Raw genomic sequence first — 19,411 nt, 5'->3', positions numbered from 1 at the left:
GTTCAAACCCAGAATTGCAGAACTGCGAGGCAGATGTTTTACCCACTAGCGCACCACGCTCTCCCTATTTGTTTCCCCGTTTGTTCAAATGGCTTTTCAATTAGCGGCCAATCTGTCCACTTTTTCCCCACACAAACGGTGGTCGTAAAAGAACCAATTGAACCCGTTTTCCATTGAAATAAAAGCCTCCCTCCTTAAGTGACAAATTTGAACTTGAGTAGCCAGCCCGGCAATATGATCAGATTTATTTATTTGATTTGGGGATGCACCAGGTGTGTAATCCGTCCTCTCATTACAAACAGGAAAATGAAGGCTTCTCCGGCCAATTAGCCAACGCCATAACAAAGTCCATGAATAATAGATAAGCTTGATTAGTTTTAGGTATTCCCGCTGATCAAATCCAGCTATAAAACATCAATAGTGGATGAGATGAGAAGGAGCGAGGCGCCGGGCTATTTTCTATTTTCCGCCATCCGCTAACACGCTCCGCCACGTCCGGCCCGGCGCCATTACGCCACTTTAAGAGCGCTCCTCTCCGTTTGCGCTTCATCCAAGGCGGCTCATTGCGCTGCCGGGGGGCGTTTTACGACATGCCTGCCTCATGCCTTCTCCTCGCCGTCCCGGTCAGCCAAAGCGAATTACAGTAACAGATTGGTCGCCGGTGTCATCGGGGAACGGGCGAACGGCGCTGCCAGGTCTCTCCAGATGTGCAACGGAGCAGCTAGAGTGCAGCTAAAAGATCCTGACAATTTGTGATGAAAGGCATGCAAGTGTTACCTCAGCGCAGGTCGGAGAAGCTTAGTCCCCGGAGGAGAAATTTATAAATAGCCCTTCGAATGCAGACTGTACTGCATCAGTTATCAGATTTGAATTCGGCATACCTGTTTAAGCAATGCCACTAATCTGGACCAGTGGATCTCAAATGAAGGTACAATATGCAGGTACTTCAGGTATGTGAGATGTTCACTGGGTTTCCGCAGATATCAGCAAATCTCATTTCATATTTTTTTTTTAATTGCAATGAAAAAAAGACCAAGAAATCTAGATTGAGCTGCTGTAATGGGTTCACAATATGAATCCGGATTTTAAATCCTTAACTATGCACGAGGACTTATCTGAACTGTGGTTTAAAACCTCAAACCAAAGTTGGATCTCTAAACCTGGGATGAAAAGAAGATTAGAAACCCTATGTAGAAACCCTCAATTAGCCTTGAAACTAATTCGAAACCATAACCCATGCTTCAAACTAGGTGGAAACTTGAATTTTGAATTTTCTTAAATCCTGTTTGAGACTTCAAAACCTGCATTCGAAACTGTAGTCAAGACTTGGATTTTAGTTTTGAAAACCTTTCCTGGCTTCTACTTTGAAATTTTAACACAACCTTGAAATCCAAATTTGTAATGCTCAGATCTGAGTTTTGTACCAAATAACACAACTTTTCAGGTCGTTTTGTACAATATAAGATTGCTGTGGGATGGTTTGGACAATAATCTGATTTTTAGGAAATCGTTTTGTACAATATAATTTATAGTTGTGGGCTGCTCTTACAAAATTATCCAATATTTTTTTTTTCTTCATACAATAAAACACATTGTTTTTGGGTAGGTTTTGTAAAGATTTAACATAATATATATATATTTTTTTTTTGCAAATTAATCTATTGTTTTGGGCCATTTTTACTTTTTTTTGGGTGGGGGTCATTTTATACATAGTAACAGATTGTTTTGGAAGTTTTTTTTATGAAATAACCTGAATTTTTAGGATCGTTGGGTGCATTTTTATACAAAATAACTCTGATTTTTAGGAAACATTGGTCAAAATGACCCAAATTGAGCTATATTTGACCCAACTATATGTCCAACATTATTTGAAATCATACATGATTCCATCTTGGATTAAGGCCAAAATTTAAAGCCTTAACCCCAAAACCTAAAAAATCAAGCATGCATTTCTCACACCCTTGTGGGGTAAACTTGGAGAGGGCATTTTCTAATCTTGGCCGCAAACACTGAGGTCTAAGAAATCCCCCAACTTTTTTTTTTCCAACATCTTCTAGGAAACCACTATTGTTTCCAAGCACAGATCTGAAGTATGCAACTCTGCTTGTTATTGACTAAACTCCAGGCTTGACACCCACATGAGAGACTCTTTCTGTTTTTTGTTTTGTTTTTTTTTTCTGCTCTGGGAGGCTTGTTTATACTCAGTCGAGGGGGGAAAAAAAAGCCCTGATTATGCTATTTTTTTTATATGAATGTAAATGGATTCTTTAAGTCAGCGGTAGCTAACGAGCACATGTTTGCGCTGGAAACATTTGATGCAACAAGACAAACATATCGCCTCAAGGGGGGTTGAAAGAATGCTTGCTACTGTATATCCATGCCCCCTCCAACTCTAAAGGGTTTGATGTAGAAAAGTAAAAGAATCAATGGCGTACGAGCTGGCCTATGTCAAGATGAATGTATTGAAGTGGATCAGTGGTCCAATGAGAAGATGTTTGACGGCTCTGCTGCCTTCTCCTACCAGAATATTACAACTGGCTTTCGCTTGCCTGCAGGTCCCTTTGATGTTCACGTTTACACAACGGGACAACCGCCCAAAAGAAAGGGGCGGCACTGCTACGTACACTTTGAATTTGAAAATATTTCAACATCCTTTTTGGTTTCATTTGTTTGGCACGGCAGATTAGGTTGCGGCTTTTTGTTTTTAGAAATCCCTTTTTGAGAGCATCACCAATATTTGGTGCCCTAACTTGAAACCTTACCTTTACCACAAAAGCTCAGTTAGAAACGTAAACCCTGTCTTGAAACCCTAATTAGACAATACAGTATGTTTTTAGTTTCCGACCACTTACAAACCTCCCCCTTTGCATGACCCTCACATAAAACACAGACTTTAACTCAAACCTTTCAAACCCAGGCTTGAAAACCCAAGCTATGCTAGAAACCTTATTTGAAAATCTGACTTTGAAACCATATCCATGCCCAATTTTTAGACCCTTTGAAACACTATTCTTGGATGTAAAGACTCACTTGAAACCCAAGCTGTAGTAAGCATCTGAAACACAAACCTTAGTACTGACTTTACCGAACTCAAACTCTGATCTCTGAAAAGGGCTTGAGACCCTACCTTGAAACACCAACCCTGGCTTGGAACGTTACTTTGACTCACCATTCTTGGATGTTTAACTCCAACTTGAAACACTTACTGCTTTGAAACTTTAACATTAAACTCTAATACTGGCTTAATTTAAGATTAAGTGATTAACCTTGGAACACTATTTTTGAACCCTGTTCATAAGTGCTAATTGAAACCCTAAATTTATTCCAGAATTGTAAATGAATATCTTAGTACCGACTGACATTAAAACCCCTAACTAAGACTCAAGACCACATTTAGAAACACTCACTCTAATCCTAATTTTAAAATCTCCAAAAATCTGGGAACACTTTGAAACCCAGCAGTGGCTGGGTTGGAAGCCCACTTTTTCTGTTTTTGTTTTATTGCCTACCTTATTATTTGCTCGATTATGGATTGTAGTCTCCAGTCGGGGGCGTGAACAGAATAAGAATTTCATTGTGTGGTATTACTAAGCATATGACAAGACTCTTGAATCTTGAAAATGTAAACTTTATTTTGAAAACCCTAAATTCCACAAAAACCTAACTGAAACACAAACGCTGTCTCCGAATCCTACCTGGAAATCCTAAAGCTGCACCCACAATTGCACGCATCCCTGATTTAAAACCCTAACCCAGCCTTGAAAGCCAAATCTGAAACTTTAATCCAGCTTTTAAAACCAAATTTGAACCCTTAACCCTGACATCGAGACCTCGGCTATTTCAAATGGATATAGTATATAAAATGCAAAACGACAATACAAAAAAATGAAAGTCAGCACTCATTTCTCCGGCGTCTCCAGAGATATTCCCACATTTTAACAGGGCGACGAGCGCTGTTAACCCGGAGAATAACCGCTGGCCTTCAACGCTTGATATTCCGGGACACACGAGCTGCCCGTCTGAGAAGATTACATTGACAAGAGAAGCGGCGCACAGAACACAAGGCAGGAAGAAGGCAGGCTTCTAGCAACCGTGGCACCGCAGGAATATTGAATACACGAGGCTAATAACTTGACCCCGTTCCCTTCCTTACTGTGGTCCTCCATCCCGGAAACTTGGCTTCACCATCTACTTAGTGCGCGCAGCCGTGAACTAGAGGGGGGAAGTTGTGTTCGTGCCTCCTCAGATTTGACAACCTGGATTAAATTATTCTTCAAAGAAAAGGCGGCCAAAGAATCTTAATAGACACACATACAAAAAGAGAAGATGCTGGGAATGTAAACGGAACACAAAACAAGCCAGATCGGGGTGTCGAACGTACGGCACACGTGCCGGATCTGGTCCACAAGGAGGATTGATCTGGCCTGTGTGATGATTTGGTGAAGTATGAAAAAAAAAAAAAAAAGTGAAGAGGACCATAATCAAAAGACAAAAATCTTTATAACTCACAAGCGGAAGTGACCATATTTGTATCTAATTTCATCGTGCATCTGCTCCGTGCAGATAAAATCCTTCGGTCGACCTGAAGAGATTCACAAAGGGCGGGGGTCGCCATCCGGGCCATCACCAGGTATTTGGCTTTGGTTTGTATTTGTGTTTCCAACAACAACTCTCTTATTTCTTTTTAATTTTACTTATTTTACAGCTCTGCATTCAGCACACTGTGCTAAACGTCTTTGTGAGTCTTGTGCAGCCCAGTGTCCAAAATGAGACGCTACAGTGCCATATATAAACAAGGTTTGTTTATATATATATATATATATATATATATATATATATATATATATATATATATATATATATATAAGCAAATTTACTGCCGCTATTTTTGGAGAATTCAGACCAGTCTGGCACGTCTGGCTGACATGGAAAATAGATTTTCCTCTATTTGGCCCCTGAGCTAAAATAAGTTTGACAGCCCTGCACTCCCTGGATAAATTCCTTTTCAGAAAAAGGTAAAAGCAATGTTGACTCATTCGATCCTAAAGACATAGTCTTACTTTTTGTTTTTCAGAAAATCAATCCCGGATATTTATTCAACTTTTTTCCAAGTGTTTGGCTAAAACGGAGGGTTTGAATGATTGACAGTGTAAAACTTACAAGAAGCCATGACTTATTCTGTTGTAAAATGGCGAAAATGGAAAAAAAAAATCATTTTTTGCTTGTGCGTGAAGAGTGAAGCTACATGTTGGAAAAGCACCGAGAGGAAGCGCCTTAATGTCCGACTCAGCAACACTAATGGGCTAATTAGCACGCTCCAGCCATTCCCTTTTGAACCAGTGCAGTGCAAGCGGGAGCCATATGACTTCTTTGTTCTTATCACTGAGCAATTTCCTCTTGGCTGCGGCCAGCGCGGAGGTCACGGCCGCAAGGGGTCAGAGGTAGGCCAACCAGCCAACTCCCTCGAGGGCTTTACTATTTTTACTCCCAAAAACCCTCTCGGTGAAACTGGTGGATGTGCTTGTTTTGTGGCCATCGCACGATGACCAAAAAAAAAAAAAAATGGGGACCAGTAGACAGATGCTGAGGGGGTTACAGGTACCCACTGCACTTGAGATGTGCACAATTATTCACAGCTGACTGCTCTCTGAAGACAGAGCACAGATCATTAATCCCATCCTCTCGTGCGCCGGCGTTTAATGAACGCTCACATGCTATATGATGTAAGGCCCCAGCCTTAAGTATGGCTGCGTTTTATGGCCCATTTCAACTTCAGAGACTTCACCAGCAACCGTCCAGAACCAGCACGGATCACATATTTTATATTCATGGCGATAAGCAGGACATCTGCAGGTTGAAGGAAGCCACAAGACTTGTGAAGGCCACTTGGATCAAATTCCAGCCGCAACCATTACTCGATTGATGATCAAATTAGTTGATAGGCGTTTTAGAATGACAATGATTCTCTACAACCTAATACATTTGCATTTAGCTTGTAAAACGAAATAAATAAAATAAAAATAAAAAGTGAACAAGTTACACAAACTTTGTCTGGGTATGTTATTAAATAATGTTCACTTTTTGAATAAAGTAATGGACATTTTGTCATCTATTTTATTGATGAATCCACTCAATTTTTGCCTGATTAATTGATTAAAATAAACAGAAATAAATTAATTCTAAAAAAAAAGGCTTTTTTTCCAACAAATTTAATAAGCCACACTTTTTTTTTTAATGGTTTGAGGGCCTTATTTTTGCCCAGGACAAGTGTGTGTATGTATGTAAGACGGGTGCAACGATATAAGGGCGTTTGCACCGTTGTGGGAGTTCATCCAGAGGCTGAACACATACAAGTTATGTTTACAAAGAACTGCAGGAAGACCTCCATCTGTTATTTTAATTCATAAGGCATAATACCATTTCTTAAGACCATATACTGTATATCATGCCAAAATGAATTGTTTGAGTGCATTGCCAACTTGAAAACATAAATGATGCACCATAAATAGATGCCTCCCCCAAAAATATCTTCCTGAGACCCGGCCAATTTATTTTTGTTCGCTGCTGTGTCCATTTTGTCTCAGCAAGACAGCAAATTTAATTGCAATCCATCCAAACACATGAGACATCATGGGAGATATAATAATTGATGCTAAAATTCAAATAAATTATGATAATAAACAACCTAAAAACATCTTCTACTGAAGACACAAGGATTTAATAGTATACTAGTTTAAATCAGTCAAAATATATAGAGCAAAAACAAATGTCCACTACAGTGGACATACAATTTGATCAATTATAAACAATTTTATTCCTTTAACATCGTATATAAAATTCGTATATAAAAGTTAGTTGTTCTGCTTTCTAGTTCTAACCACGTTGCAAAACCTTGACTACTAAAACTTAGATGACCAAGCAGGGTTTAAAAAAATAAATAAATAAATAAATCTGACCTAATTCTGCTCTGCACCTGCACCTTCATGGTCTTCCCTGTAATAAATGGCCATCTCTGATATGCATATGCTGCATCGAGAATGTGCTGATGCGCCACTGCTAACGCAACACTTTCGGCTAAAGGTTGAAAGAGGGAGGCAGCTGCTGCGAGTCCACGCAATTAACTCACCACAAGTCAAGCTCTGGAATCCATTGCGGGAATCACATCAGTATACCGATCTGATGGGCGTCTACTCGCCACAAAGGGGCACTGGCAGCAAGGGGTGGCTGGGTGTTAACTGGAAAGCACCACCTAAACCATAAGAGAAAAGTTTAGCAATAAGCAGGAAATACGCACATGTTCTAGCAACCCAGTTGATGCACAATCACCAGTAGATGGCATCCGTGCTACGGTTTAGATATATGATCGGATGCAATGTTTAATGGTTCTTAAAAGTGACAAAATGTTCCAAAATGGCTGGCAGTGACTGAGTTAAAATTTTGGAATACCATTTTTGAAGACCATTCTATTGTATCCATTAAACTCGTTATCAATACCGATTAGAATGGACGATAGCTGCAAACAACAAATAATCCGTTTTTATTTAACGGATCATTTGGAAATATGTTGAGGTTATTTATTAAGACTAAAATTTAATGTGTGTCCTGTTGCACATTTACCATAAAATTTGAAAAAAACCCAAAACAAATAAGTACAGGGGTTGTAATATCTGGGATCTGTAAATACGTACAATTACGTCTTTGGTATTCAATGCACCAGCTTTTTTTCAGGCACTTTTTTATCCTAATATGTGGAAAAAAATTATATTTATGACATTGATCATTAAAATGATGATGATGATAACAACCGTGTGAATGGTAGAGTTATTGTTACAAGTGGATGTGTAAGTGTTGGGTGTATTTGTACGGTTTTTTTTTTTCTTATGAATATGTCAAACTATTTAAAAAAAAACAGCATCTTTGACGTCCATATCTGTCAATGGCAGGGAATGATGTAATCCATTTGATTCTAAGTATTTTTCCGTCCTTCCTATAAATGTTAGCAATCCAAAAAAAAAAAAAAAACTCAATCCCAATCTAAAGTGCAAACTAACAACAAAACAAACCAAAAAAAAAATAAAAAAAACAACATGGGCGCCCAACCTGGCATATTGACTTTGACCCTCGGGGTCCCGCTGGCAAAACGCTGGAGTGATTTTTGACTTTCCATTTGCCAAACAAGTCAACACTGCTGTCAGCGCTTTCTTCTTTCAGATCCTTCGAAAGGTCAATCTTTGACTTCAAAAAGAGTGATTCATGCTTTTGCCTCAGCCAGAATGTTGCCAGAGTATTCTTTATTCGCATATTAGTCAGTCTCTGCTCTCTCTGGTGTGCGTCTGATCCAAAACGTTGGCACGCTCGCATCAAAAGACATCAAATCATTCACCGTTTCATGTAACGAACGCTATTGTCACAAATTTTTAATTAGTACGTTTACCAATCAAACATACAGCTAAGGTGAGGTATGAAAAAAACCACTGCTGTTGCTCGTTAGCACATCACATCTATTTTTTCTCTATTGAGGCCCAAGCTTCAGTTTCGTGGCTTATAAATCCAACAAAGAAATCCGCTTTTGGGGAGCTATTCAAAAGCTTATCAGAAATTTAAAATAAACACGTTCTACAGGTGTCAAACTCCAGTCCTTGAGGGCCGGTATCCTGCATGTTTGATGTTTCTCTCTCTTACATTACTGATTCGATTGATAAGCTCATTGGCAAGCTTGAAGATGATCATAATCATTTAAATCGGGTGTGTTGGAGGGAGAAACATGGAAAACATGCAGGATACCGGCCCTCAAGGACTGGAGTTTGACACCTACTCTTATGCGGTACCTCGATGGAGAATTATGGCTGTGTTTGGAATTGCAACCCTCCAATCCCGAATAGCTTTTTATATGGTGGACTTTCCGACAGTTAATCGACAACTAATCGATTTTCAAATTAATTCATTATTATGTTGATCATTGATCATTCATTTATAGGTCTACAATTACCCAAATCATAAGAATTTCAGCATCTCTGCAGTGATTATTGTCAGATTTGGAAGAAAAGTGTTTACCATTGTTTTATTTTTAGTTTATAACAATACGTCATTTGATGTTGATGTTGTGATGTACTTATAGTAAAGATATTTCTGCACCATAAGTACTATAAATCTAAAAAAACAAAAAAATATATCAGAAACTGGAATAGAGTGGCATTGTTCCTAATCAATTTAATAGATTTTCAACTGAGCGCACTACAAATTCAAACAGGAAGACAAAATGGCAAATTCATAATATACTAACATATAGTGGCATAGAGAGTGTCATTTGGAGGTCGGATCAGAAAGAAAAACATCTCAGTCGCAGTCGCCACCAGTGTGAATGAGTCACACAAAATCTGGCACATGTGTTCATCATGACAGGATGTTAAAAAAAAAAAAAAATCAATGAAACACACAGGCAGTCTGTCATTTTGTTTGTAAGGTGACCTTGTTTTTCTGAGATTCAATGCATTTCCATTGGGTTTGGCCTGAAGAAATGGAATTTAGAAGATTTCCTCCAAAATTAGAACCCAGTATACTCGCTAACTAACATTTAACTAAACTTCACCTGTCTCATACACTAAAATTAAAACAAAGTATTCCCGAGGCTGAATTTACTAAACTAAACTTCTATCTTGCATTTCCTGGCCAAGAATCAATCAGAGAAAGATTAAAATTAGGTGTGCATTCATTGGTTACTTGAAACGCATCCCAGAATGCTCTTATCAGCTAGAAACTGAAACCAGGACAAAGATAGGGAGCACCTACAAATAAATCTCAGGCAAAGTAAGCTGTGTTATAGCTGTGAATGACAAGCACATGCATTTCAGAGGCTGCCATTGTGCCACTTAGGGGTGATAGCAAATGTGAATAATAAATCTATTAAATAGTCAGGACAAACATGATAGATGCATCAGGGCTCTACACCAATGTTGACACTGGTCACAGCGCACAGGATTTGGTCACAGACATTATTGGGGAGGTGCGGCCAGACCGTATTCGCCAATGTATAGTTGACTGAATACGCATATTGTAAATTTATAAAACCTTTTGCAGCATGTTGTCCAATCCCTAATCTTTGCATCAAAAGACGTCTTTTAAAATAGTAATATTAAATCATAAAATTCAAATACGTTTTTTTTATGGAGATGAGCTGTCACCCTTGACTAATGCTTATCTAATATAAGCCAAGTGAGCTCTGTAGAGATAACTGTGACCATTGAATGGCAGTGTTTCGACGCTCATAACGCAGCTATTACCTTACATGCAATTCAAAGTAAAGAATGGAAGTCAATCTTTTATATGATACCACCCATATTTACAAAGAGATAGCACAGAATTCTCTGTTGGCCTTGATGGGTGATTGAAAATGCTAAAAAAATTCAGAGGTTTCCTTTTCCAATAACTCTTGGCACTGAACGAGTTCATTTGTGTTTTATTTCAATCTGCACGGCAGGTCGCCGTCTGATGCACTGGAAAATCAACTTGAATCAACTCCATCATTTGATGTTAAAAAAAAAGCCATTTCCACGTGGGATCGTTTTTGCATTCACGATCTAGTCCGAGACAGTTTTTCCGGGCGAGACGGGCAACATTCCTCAACACACAGTGGAAGCAGTCATACAGTCATAATCTCATTGACTGTGCTTGCTCCCTCTTCCACTTGGCAGCTTTGGCTACGATATGAATGTTGATCTGATTAAGAAACAACGGGGAGGAAGCGAAAGCAGCGGGGGAGACAAGAGGGAAAAAAAAAAACAGCAACGGGTATACCGAGACTATGAATGTGCGTCCTGTCATTAATATTTCACCGCATCATCGTAGCTAAAGGAGAACAAAGCGAAAAGGGATGGTGCGGCAAGAGAGGGCTTGATGAAAAATGCATCGTATTTTGACACGGCTTTGGAAAGGATCCGAGCAAAACAACAAAGAGACGCCGTTACAAAAGGCCAAATGATGATGGAAGAACGTTCCGTCTGTAATTGACTTAGTCCCCGCTGAAAACCGGCACGAGGAGGAACCAGCCAAGGTCACCAAACTATACTTTCCTCACCGCACCGCACAAACCCCAACAACGATTAGCATATACCTCACACAGAGCTGTCATGCATATACAAAATTCCTCCAGCTAGCTTTACTGGACAGTGATCCCCCTACTTCGCGGTTAATGGGGGGTGTCAACCCCCCGCGAAGTGTGAAACCCGCAAAGTAGGGTATCAGTTACTAAATTCAATATAGACGCAGTACCCATAAACAATCCTTTTTTTTGGTATTTTTTGCATATTTTATTTCCTTTCTCCTATTATTTACCATCACTTTATCCTTATTAACATTATTGTATATTCATTAAATAACTAATATTACTTAGTTTGTTGAGAATTTGTTCTCAGGACTGGTTATCTGCACCAAGACTCCGGTGGAAGAGTACACAAGTCATCACGTTGAACTTCACATTTATTTTAGCTCATGTATGGTGTATCATGTAGTATCTGTTGAATAATAAATCAACAACAATCTTAAAGTCAGTAAACTAACATATAAACACGTAATCTATGGATTTACTGTATTTTTAGCCGACATTAGCGGGTTAGCAACAACGAACAACAACTACTAACTATAAAGTGCAACCTCTACACAAACGAACACATAAAAAGAATAAAAACTCATCGCTTACTAAACATAGGCAGTAGCGTGCGTTATCAATATAAATGATAATAAACTATAAATATGAGCTTACGTTGTCATTCCCTACGTCACCGTAACGAGCTGAATGACGCACAGAGAACGTAAAACAGGAAACGGAAATGCAACGCGACCCGACAAATTAAAAGCATAAATTTCAAACCAAGATAAACGCTTGAAGAATTCTTAACATAGTTATTAACTAATATTACTTAGTTATTTGATGAAAACAGTACTGTATAATGTACGCTTCTGTTTTTTTTCTTTTTTTTTCCATTTTTGCACATTTTTTTAAAATTATTTTTTATTTTCAAATAGTTTTAATTTTTCCTGGAAAAACCCGCAAAGTACTGAGACCGCGATATCTGAGACCGCGAAGTAGGAGGGATCACTGTATATGAATTTGTATTCAGAGAGAAGGGACTTGGGGCATGTCACCTTTTGCTATTCATCCAGTAACCCAAGGATTTATGCCGCATGGTTTTGCCTCCATTTTTTTTTTTTTTAAGTCATTGCCATCTTGTTCACTTCACCCCAGGTCTCAGCCGGTTGCTAGCATGTCGAGAAATGAATTAAGAGGGAGGAAGTAAAAGTGTAGACGCCATAAATGTCACACTCATTTCACAGTCTGACATGGTGCCTCTACTTTTATACGATATGTGTGGCCGCTAACTCCTCCCAAAGCCACCTGAGCCGACAAGAGCTCACACATCCGGTCCTTCGCTCGTCCACAATGGAGGAACAAGTGATTTCTTGCTATCTCCGTTTCCAAGGCTGAAATTGTCACCTGGCCCGATGTGATAAGTTTGACGTCAGCACAGGACAGGGCGATCACTTAGCGTATTTTTCAGACTATAAGTCGCGACTTTATCCTCGCGATTTGAGCCCTGCGGTTTATAGTCCAGTCCAGTTTATCTTTGTTTTTTTGTTGTTTTTGCTAGCCATCAGGAGACAAAACTCGAAAAGAGTTTTAAAAATAAATCATTAAAAATATTAAAAAATATGTCTAAATTGAAAAAGATTGTGTATAAATGTTTGTGATGTGTAACTATGATATAAGGTATATATGATTGCATTTAAATATTTATGATTGTATGTATGAATTATCTGCAATGTGTTTATATGTTTACTCAAATAATCTAGCAATTAAACATTGGGAGACAGAAGAAGATGCGATCAAAGAATTGATTTTGAGTTTAAACTGTGATTTAACTGCAGTATTCTGTTGGTGTTATGTTGAAAATAATCCATCCATTTTTGCATAATTATGTTGGTGCTAAATATGCAGGCATGTTGAGTCTGTTAAAGAGAGGATGTTGCTGTTGGCAGGCAATTAAATAAGTAGAAAAAATAAAAAAAATTCCATATAACATCTTTTTGTGTAAATATCTGACTATAAACGCGCGGCTTATAGTCCAGTGCGGCTTATCCATGACATTTTTTTTTTTTTTGCTCGATTTTTGCTGCTGCGGCTTATATACAGGTGCGCCTTATAGTCCGGAGAATACAGTAATATCCAACATGGCTAGCATTTCACATGCTCTTATTTTTCCTAGTTAAGGATGTGATGTGGAAAAAGTCCTAAAAACAGGATCGATGCCGCACAACTTTGGACGATAAATGTTATTAACGCTCTTCTAACTGGAACGGCATTCATTCAGCATGATGCTTGTATTTACGTCCTCAAGTGTCGTTCACGAAGAAATGAAGGTTTGGTTATTTTCTAAGATCACAGTGAGCTAATTAGCCACTCGCCATATGGTAACACCTGTTTCAGCTACTCAGTAAAACAAATGCCTAATTAGCCAATTAGGTATGTGGCAGAAATTCAATGAGTTGAGGTACTTGGACATTAAGAGTGTCACAGCTCTCCAAAAGCACAATTAGACGGATTTGTTGTTTTTATATAAGTGCATTTTACACAATCGTTTGAGTGGGAACGCTGGTCTGACTTGTCTTACCGCCAAACTGCACAGAGACGCACAGGCGGAACAAAACGTACCAGCCAATGGTAGCGAGCACCAAATTCATCCTACATACTCAATAGCTGTCATTTTTCAATGTTTGCTCAACCTTCTGCTGGTTCTTATCTTGAAATATTTGACTCTTTTCAAACACTGACCGCTGTTAGGCTTTGACTATTTGAACAAGGTATTGGTTCGCGTCTAACATTTCAAGTTGGTCAACATGAATTAATCTTGGGGCTTGAAAAATGGGAATGGGCATCACTAAATCTGAGGTTAATGGTCTTCAGTTGGAATATTTCCGTGGCTTGTGACAGGTGTGGGATGAACACGAGCCGTCGGAGAATTCAGGTTTAACAGATCAGTGCGGCCATTACAACTTAACTCGTCATGGCGAATATGCCGTAATTCCCCACGTATAAAACGCACCTGTTTATTAAGATACGCCCTTAATTTTGGGATCGAATGCTGATATTTTCATGTTACCATGTATAAGCACTTTGGCAAGAGTGTAAAAAACTATCGCAAAACAAAATCAATTCAGTGTATTTCACATTTCCCACATTGTGCGCGGTCAGTGAACGCCCTGCTAAAGTAACTTTGAATGTTCTCAAAGCAGTTGTTTTTCCTTTTCCTTGTGAAGCTGCTTGAGTTAATTTTAGCTTAAAATACCCGATATTACGCAGCATCCGTGTCTACGATTGTGTGTATTTTCCAATTAATAAACGAGTCAAAGTGGAATACCTTTTCGTGTTCTCTTACCTGCGCATTCTTAACTGAATAAGCTGGAGACATCATAATTTAACACGATCCTCTCCATTTCAGTAATATTCCTTGTGGGAACAAGGATGGACTCGGACGGTGGTTCAGCCTGCTTGCTTCTTTTATTGAAAATAATGCCATAACAAATTCAGCTAACACGTGCTACGGACAGCCAACTGACCTTCACCCTCTAGCTCATTCCGTTACGGGAATTTTTATAAGTATGAAACTTGAAAGAAACCTGAAAGATCAATCTTCCTCCAACGGTATTGAAGAAAAAATCTAGTTTTTATGCTTTTACTTATGACTACGAGAACAAGATCAAGCATGTGAAATAAAAATGCTCAGTTCCTAACTGGAACACAAATCGTTTTCGGGGTCAACCCTGTGCAAAGTTCCACCAACCTGACCCAAAATATACTGTAGATCCTGGAGCTCATCCCAGTTTGCAGGTTTTCGCCGGGCTGATGCCCAAGGAAAGCGTTCGAGGCCCGGATAACAGAATTGTATGAGGTACCCGCCCCATTTCTACCTGACATTATCTATTCTACTCTACTTAACAAAATCCCAATTTGCACTGAGAAAACTACCCAACTCAGCAGCTACCCTTAACATCGAAGAGAGGAAAAAGAATGCACTTGAAATGAATCTTGTCTTTTGGTTGATTTACTCCAAAACAGCCAGAAACCAAGCAACTGGTACAATAATCTTCCACACTTTCCATTTTTTGTCATTGTGTGCAGTGCAAGCTTGCTACGGTCGCTATGTCCGTCACGTGAAGGAAGTAATACCCAGGAGTTGAAGCGGTGGCGGCGGAGACGACACCTTCTTTAATGTGGAGCCCGTTCTGCATTCATCCCCTGTTGTAAACCTCTAATCTTAACCCTTAAAGCTGTTTGTTCCCACCATTAAGGAAATAGGGTGAGAAGCTTGGTCATCTGGCAGAGACTCCTCTACATCAAGATGCGCGAGTTGAGGTGCTATCTGTTTCAGATGCTTCCAATACGCCCCTGTGGTGAGGTGTTCCAGGCTTGTCCAGCCAAGAGGAAGCCCTCGGGCAAGTCTTGGACATGCTGAAGAGAATCCTGAGACTGCTGTTTCACAGCAGGCATGGCAAAGCTTCCGTCTCCCAACGGAGTAACTACAAATCGGAAAGTCTGGAAATCCCCAAATGAGATGATGGGTGGTTCATGAAAATTTAGTGGAGTTCCATCATAAACGAGGAAAGATTGACGATCCTGTGTAATATTCCCCTCCAGATGAACAAATACTAGAGGAATTGATTCCTCAAACATACCTGTCTGCGAATGTTGAAGCCATACATATTTAAAGTGACTCTAAGGCAGCAAAGTCAATTCAAACCCATCTGCTTGTTTGTCCAGGTGCCCAGTCAGCCACTCTTCAGTCAATTCATCCATGAATCGTTTCTTCTTTACCTCAGTCGGCGGGCCGTCACTGAAGCAGACTCCAAAAGGTAACTCAGACGTCCTTCAACCCCCCGAGGGACCAAAACAAGCCTCGGAGAGTCAATCAATTATGGATTTGACTGAAAGCGTGCATATTGGAGGAAGTCACCTTTCTTTGCGCTTCATTTCCCAGATATTGACACTTGTAGCGGCAATCTTTGAGCTTACCCTCGAGTGGACTCGGAAAATGTTAGGCCACTGTGGAGGAAGGAGCAGGAAATCCTTATGACTAACTTTCGGAGTTCTTCTCTTGTTTCTGTGGCTTTAATGAGCAGAATTGATGGTTTACGTTTGGAGTTTAATCTCCAGAAAGCACCTCTTCCTCTGACTTGCCGTTTAGCGACAGTCGCATGCTAGCCGAAGGTCATTTCAAGGTCACTATGACAGAACCGCTCGCTCATGAAACAGCAGAGGTCGGGGGCTGCCGAGGTCAAACTCCATCGCAGGGAAAATTCCTCATTCTGCTGTCATTTACACCCTTTGTCAACATGTTAATTAAGGACTTAATTTGCATGCTGGATCACATGCAACAATACATGGCGGGCTATCCGTGGCTTGCAGCTATGTCAGAACGGCCAAAGCCTAATTGCGGAACATCTTGCAGAGCAACCACAGAAACCCCAGCCAGTATTGAAGATACGTCACTCAAAGCAAGCCTTGGTGTGTTGAAACGAGATCTCGATGGAGTTTCTGAGAAATCTTTTATCTCATTTAAACCAGGATCTCACTCAAATGAACAATCATAGCAGAACCGGCTTTTGGCCTTAAATGAGACTAAACGCTTTAAGTGAAATCACTCTGATTGAACGAATACCTTCATTCTCATGACCTTTGGCACCGGAGGTGTCGAAAAGAATTAAGGTGTGTGTGCATCCCGAGCCGATCGATACTCATGAATCCTGTCTCCCTGCGGGGCAAGGTCGTGGGGGGAGGCCTGGACCTTGAGGAACAGGTCACTCGCAGGTAGGCCTGCTAGTAATGGAAATTTAAAGCTGGTTCAGGATCCTAAGGGCGTTTTTAGTTGAAAACCTTTCAATGGCGTGAAATTCAATCTTTCTGGTAACCTCGCAGGTGTAATAAGACATTTTGTTCTATGATTCATTCCTCAGGTCACTTATTGCTTAGGAGAAATTGTCATCTTTAGGACAGGAAGAGAAAGTAGCTTTCTGGAAGAAAATTTATGAAGTGGATGTTTAGAAAGACTTCTGAGGCACGGTGATCCAGAAAAATGGAATTCTCGGTTTTTGAAAAGGTCCAATTAATATAACTTCTGTAAAATGAGACTTGCTCAAGGACAATTTGACGAGGTTGCGGGATAGCTAGCAATCAAACGCTATTCAAAAAAGAATGCTTTCCAGAAGCTTTTTTACTAGTAAGTAACTGCCAAGAATAACTGTTTTATTGTTTATAGATCCTGGGGAGGACAGTTGTAAAGTCTAATTGGCTATTAAAACTGGCTGCTAAGCTCTACGGTGTTGCTGGAACAGAGGTAAAAAAAAAAAAGACCTCTTGAAAAGCCATTTGAGATCGGCTTTCTTTTTGGTCAAAAGTTACTAAATATAAAGTATTTCAAATGTGTTTGTGCTTCTGCAAAATGTCACTAGCTTTTCCAAATCTGACTTTATGATCAATTGTACATGGCCCAAAATAAAGCGACTTCCAATCGATTTGAAAAGTGTATTTGATGACTAAAAAAAATTGAAACTGGCTTATTTTGTACAGCGATCTCCTTATCTAACTGCAAATTTGGTTAGTTGTGTTATTTCAACAAAAATCATTGCGGGTGTTTGTCCTTTAGGATTGGATGCATCTAAAATCATCTCGTCAAAGTCAGAGTACCGTATTTTCCGCACTATAAGGCGCACCCTCAATTAATGACACATTCTGAAACTTTTTCCATATATAAAGCTCACCGGATTTTAAGGCGCACCCTCAATTAATGACATATTTTAAAACTTTTTCAATCACAATATAGTAATACTCAAAGTAATAACAATAATAACTCAAATAATAACACTAAACTCTCAATAGCATAATAACTCAATGTCAATACGAGCAACCTTGTTCAACTGTAAACACAAAAAAAAAAACAGGTAAAGCTTACTTTATCAGTCCAATCTCAATATTGATCCATATATAAGGCGCACCTTATTATAAGGCGCACCATCACCATTTTTTTTTTTAAATGAGGCTTTCAGGTGCGCCTTATAGTGCGGAAAATACGGTAGGTCAAAGCTATGTAAACATCAAACGTCCTCATGTTGTTTTAATCAAAAGCAACTGGCAAGAGATAACGCGTTAAAATATAAAACTGAGGCGAGCGAGTGTAAACAATAAACAGATTTGTGTTTAGAATTGTAACTTTAAAATGGAAGGCATTTTTTCCCCAGTTTACGGCTTTCATGTAGGTTAATTGTTATCTTGTTATGGTCGTTTCTTGGCCTTGAATGTAGCTTCCTTTTTGTAGTGATTCCAAACAGTCCTCATTAGCGAAGTTCTCATGAAAAAAAAAAAAAAAAAAGGAAAGACTCGTTAACATGCAAGCTCAGTGAGAGCTCCAACTACATCCACACCACTAATAGGACTTCTCCTTCCTTGTTGGCTTAAAGTTAAGCACTAGCTTACAAATGCAGACAGAACCATCCATCTCCATGACGACTAAGCAAACTCCATCTGCTGATGGAAACCGAGCGAAACGGTTGAAAGCGCAGAAAAAAAGACGAAAGGGAAAAAAAAAACGGCGGGATGGTTTTAACTTGGCAAATAGGCAGAAGATTGATGACTTTCAGACCGTGTGTCTGATGAAACAGTGTCTTATTTCATTACAGGGAAATGAATAAATCACACAGGAGGATTAGACTTCGTTTTTGCCTAATTCTTGAGGAGTAGATTTTCATTTGCTAATTACATGCGTAATCCCTCCACAGGTGGAACTATGAATCTTCTGAGTACATTGTGTACAGGATTTGGCGATGTAGTCGGGACGCATGGCGCAATCCACTGAAATATGAAACGCACTTATCGGGCGGCGGAAGAGCAAAATGACAGACTGTGTACAGCACACGCGAGCGGACAAAAGACAGTCTGACAATAGTTGAAATCGCTCTTTAAAGTGGCGCTTAAAACTGGTGGGAGTCATCATCGCACATAAATGGCTTTCGGTTGGAATTATGGACAAAAGGCTTTTATTGTACTTCAATGGAACAGGAGGACAAATCATAAAGGGCACCGGATCACAGCAACGCCGGCCAATTAGTTTTGAACAGGCACATAATAAAAAGAAAAAAAACGAGAGGGCCAAAAAATGTAAATCTAAATGGGTCACTCCTGTAATTCTGTTGCAGGGCCATGATCGTATATATTGTCGCTTTCCCGATATAACCCATATCATCGCTTTTTCACATAATTACATTCCCTACGCTGTACTGTATCGAGAGGGGGCAATTTATGACAAAAGGCATATGATGACGCAGCGGCGGGAGAAAAGAAAAGAGGAGAAAGAAGGCTAGTTCAGCT

General features: G+C 39.5%; 1 protein-coding gene across 1 annotated transcript in view; it reads right to left on the bottom strand.

Moving 5' to 3' along the window:
• Window positions 1-19,411, bottom strand: part of lrfn1 (leucine rich repeat and fibronectin type III domain containing 1) — a 150,128-nt gene that overhangs the window by 23,645 nt on the left and 107,072 nt on the right. Inside the window, exon 3 of the mRNA XM_088428353.1 lies at window positions 7,127-7,249. The gene's annotated coding sequence lies outside the window, so the exon portion shown is untranslated. The remainder of the gene's footprint in view (window positions 1-7,126; window positions 7,250-19,411) is intronic.

This window comes from Hippichthys cyanospilos, chromosome 11 (assembly GCF_059441005.1).
Source record: "Hippichthys cyanospilos isolate Australia breed blue-spotted pipefish chromosome 11, RoL_Hcya_1.0, whole genome shotgun sequence".
Classification (NCBI taxonomy): Eukaryota; Metazoa; Chordata; class Actinopteri; order Syngnathiformes; family Syngnathidae; genus Hippichthys; species Hippichthys cyanospilos.
Note: the sequence above shows the minus strand (reverse complement) of the source record. Positions and strands in the feature narration are given on the sequence as shown.